Source organism: Lissotriton vulgaris, chromosome 6 (genome assembly GCF_964263255.1).
Source record: "Lissotriton vulgaris chromosome 6, aLisVul1.2, whole genome shotgun sequence".
Lineage (NCBI taxonomy): Eukaryota > Metazoa > Chordata > Amphibia > Caudata > Salamandridae > Lissotriton > Lissotriton vulgaris.
This window is the reverse complement of record NC_141694.1, coordinates 280,541,485-280,546,004: the sequence shown is the minus strand read 5'-3', so window position 1 is coordinate 280,546,004 and position 4,520 is coordinate 280,541,485.

The window sequence follows — 4,520 nt, the reverse complement described above, 5'->3', positions numbered from 1 at the left end:
AAATAATGTCAGGGCTGATGCTTTGTCTCGCCTACCTCCAGCACCCAATGATTCCGTTCATTGTAATGAAGAAATTGAGTATGATGAAAAAGAGGATTGTATAATTGCAAGTGTTTAGTTAAAAAAATGTGTGTTCAGTGGTAGAAGAGAGTTGGTTTGCAGCTTTGGATAATGATGAAATCTTGAAAGTTGAAAAGAAATACAAAATCCAGGGTTGGCCAAAAGAAAGAAATGTGGATGTGGTTTTACAACCGTTTGTAAAGGGCAGTGATGAGCTGTCATTAGAGGATGGACTAGTTTTCAGATTGAATAAGTTAATAACCCCATCAAGCATTAGAAACACCATCCTTAATAAAGCACATGATGGACACCTGGGAGCCACACTCACCAAACGCAGGGTGCGAGAATACTTTTGGTGGCCACAACTGGACAGGGACATTTATACCCTTGTGCAGGAGTGCACCATTTGTGCTAGCAGTGATAAGTGTCTCAGGACGTCTATTCCTCCACTCACTCCTATACCACTCCCAGAAGCTCTGTGGGAGAAACTGGGCATTGGTGTTTTAGGACCTTTTCATACCTTGCCGCATCAGTGCAAATTAGCCATTGTAATGATGGATTATTACACTAAAAGGCCTGAAGTTAGGTTTGTACCTAGAGCTGATTCTAAAGAGATTCTTTTTTTTTTTTTGGAAAACCTTTATTTGACATTTCAACCAAGTACAAACACGGGCCTACAACCCCTAGGGCCGGCCGCTAAGCAGTTGCAACACAAGAAAACAATCAAAACCCAGCCTCCCGGGGAGCAGATTCGCCACGTCCACCATACGTACTGGTTGTAAAGCATATCAAGTTGGTAACAGGATAAAAAGGTTCCATTTTATAATATAAGATAGAAGGATCAGGTGCCATACCATATCTCAAGTTACGAAAAAAGGGGGGGGGGGGCGAAATAGCATATGTCCACAGTTAAATCATCTTCGTGTAAGTCAGCGGCGTTAAAACATACTATTCAGGATAAGCGAGCGTACAAATACAGTTCGCGCCAGCTGAATGACCGCCCCGTAGCACTGAAACATCGCGAGAATTGAGGCACATATGAAACAGCAGAGATGGCCATAAAAATGAACCCATTACACTGACCCGGAAAGGAAAAAAAGAAAAGGGCAAAGAAAGATAAGAAGAAAAAAGGCCATAGAAATAAAACGAAAAACAAAACACCCATCCCCCAACCCCCCACCCTGCACCCCTGCAGATGACTACGGCCTACCCCCCTAGCAGCGTGCCTGTCGCCCAAGAACTGAGACCCGAAATATAGAAAGACCAGGAGAAAGACAGAAAGAAATTAAACCCCACCCAAGAGGGGAAATGGAGGAGGGCTATCTTCTACGTGCTCCCGGTCTCTCCCCCCTACCCTAACAAAGGGGTCCCCCCGGAACTATCACATCCGAATAGACCAAACTGAGAAAACATCCCGGGGGGAACCACCAACCCTGCCCCGGACTCCGTTAAGCTAATGAAGCAGTCCCGTTACCGATAAAGCCACAATGAACAACCCAAACAACAGTCTCAGCCTTGGCCCCGTCGATCGAATTCGCCGAGTCCCTCAGACGAATAAAGCCCCATCATCAAAATGTCAAAAGATACACAGAGGTGGTTGGAACATAGTTCAGTAGATGGAAAAAGAACAGTAGATCCCAAAGTAAGCAGCTGGTACCGACGATGTCCCTCCCCGTTTCCGAAGCCAGGCATTATCACATCCGCCATCTTGATAGAACGACTGGGGAGGGGGTTCGACATAATCCAAAACAGTTCACAGTACCAATTAAAAGGTTCCAGGATAGGGACAGCAGTTGAATGTTCCAACAGCTGCAAAACCGGGGATTCCAAAAAATTAGTTAAGTCACCGATCACAACCCATTCAAGTAGATCCACTTCTGTAGGGGCAGGCACAGCTTCCGACACCGGGTCTAATTGCGCCACTGGGGCGTCGATCAAAAGGCAAGCTGAATGCCGGGTCTCGGGCATCGAGTCAGGATCCGGTCTCAGTCCTTTAAGTCCATCTGCCGCAGACAACAGGCCGCAGGTCTAAGCTGCCACAGTCGCCTGAAGTGCCTCTAGGGCCGCCAGCACCTCCCGCAATGACGGGCCACCTTGGGCCTGCTCCGCCCGGTTCCATAGTTCCTCAGGCATAATGATCCCCACGGAGAGGCGCCTTCTCCGGGGTAATATCAGCCGGAGCAGGACTGAGCCGTGAGTGGCCAACCGTCAGCATGCATTAGTGCGCGACGAGACTCCAACCCAAGGTGCGCCGGCGATGCAAGTGCCGGGCCTCCGAGGCAGGGGACCCCGCAACACAGCACCGTGCTTCACTCGTCTACTCACCTCCAACACAACACCAGGCTGCAGATGGTAGCAAAGCAATCCAAAAATTTTGAAAGTTCCATAGACCGGACCCTGCCGCCCTCAACAGTCCGCTGTTGTTCAACTCAGACCCGGCTAAGCCAGCACTCGAGACCCCGGCTTCCAGACTGGGTTAAGTCACAAATCGGTCCTCGACGTTACTCAGCTCCACAATGTCAGAAAAACCCCGGGATCACACCATCGCAGTGCAGATTAATTCACACACACGGATCCGGGGTAGGAAATCAGGATAAGTGACAGGATCTTGGACGGAGGTCAGCGGAGCCGGGAGACTATGCAGCCATCTTGCTTGCTATTGTAGCTCCTCCCCCTTTAAAGAGATTCTTGACTTTTTGAAAGAGGTTTTGATGAGAGAGGGCTTCCCCAAATCTATGGTTTCAGATAATGGGGTGCAATTTGTGTCATCAGAAGTGGAAAATTTCTTAAAGAATCTTCCATCACTCATCTTAGAAGCTCCCTTTACCATCCCCAAACTAACGGGTTAGTTGAAAGGCTTAACAGAGTCATTGGAGATAGTGTGAAATGGGTCATTGAAGATAACAGGGTGGTACCCGCCACAGTAAGAACTATTTATGGTTTTACAGGACAACCCCACACTCATCCACTGATATTTCTCCCTTCGAACTACTAAGAGGCAGAAACCCGTGCACGGAATTTAGACCTGCTTGGATGTCCAAACGTTTCAAAACCAACACTACCAACCAAGATCGGGATGAAAAGGTCAGACGCAAGGTTAGTGAAGCCCAATCCAAGCAAAAGGAATACTCTGATGTGAGGAAGAGGGTCTCAAGCAGGGAATTTGCTGTGGGTGATCTTGTTAAAATAAAGAAACAGGGCTTTGTGAAAAAGGGGGATTCAAAATTCAGCAAACCTGTGGTTGTAGACAAAGTGTGTGGCAGTGCTGTTCGCATCAATGGACGCAACTGGTGGAACTTGAACAAGATTGTAAAAACTAAAGATACGGACAATGATGTGCAAAATATAAGTCGTGATTCTGATGTTTCATTCAACTCTGTTCTAGGGGATTGTATGGTTCATGATTCATGTAATCCTCCCATTGTTCAAAGAAGGAGCTCAAGAGTGGTCCGCATTGCAGCCAGATACAGGCGTTAGTGTCCCTTTGCTCTTTCTGTCTTTCTGCCCCTTTTCTGGTTTCCTTCTCCTTTGTTTTTTCTTCTTCTTCCTTTTCTTCTGCTTCTTTCTCTTCTTCTTCTTCTTCTTTCTTTGGTTCCCTCCTTTCTCTCTCTTTGTCTCTCTCTCTTCTCTGGAGAAAAGGAGATATATGTAATGGTTTCGCCCATCGTGTGCCTTGCGTGTGGACATTGTTCTGTGCTGGCCTCGCGCTGCTTGTGTGCGTGCGAGTGGCGTATGAGTTGACGGTTGGTTTGATGTTATGGATTCCCTGAGATTTCTGACGCGGCTTGGCGTCTTTGCCGGTTGCTCCTGTGGGAACTTAATAAAGTCTTATACGCAAGATAATCCTCGTCAGCAAGTTATTACAAACTGTAACTGACCAACCTCTAATGTAACATTCCTGCCTGTTTAACCTTTCCCTGCTCCTGTCCACAAACTCCCCAAACTTAAGCAGAAACTACAAAACTCGAGCCAAACTTGGCCAACTTTCAAACAAACTCGCCACCCAGGAAAAGGCGGGAGAGTAGGCTTAGACGCCACCTCCCCCCTTTTCCTGCCCCCTACCCCTTAGCCCTAGCTCCCTGCCCTCTAAACCCCTGCCAAGAAAACTAGCCCCCTACGACCCCTCCAGACCCAGATGCCCCGTTCAGCCCCTGGCCACACCTACCAACCTGGCCAGTACTTCCCTCAGCTCCATCAAATACAAGTCTATGCCGAGCCTTGACAAATGGACCCCGTCACCCCTGAAAAACTCTGGCGTGTCGTATCTGATATCCTTGTGTCTGATCCTGGCAAAACCTAAATGGTGGCTAAAACGAACCATCTCCACGTTCACCTTCCTCCTGGCCTTGTCCACAGCACCAGGGTTCACAGCGCCCCTCCAAACCGTAGGCGGCACAAACTCTGTCCGCACCACTGCGCACCCTGACCACTGTAGCTTAATCTCCACCAAATCGCGCTTC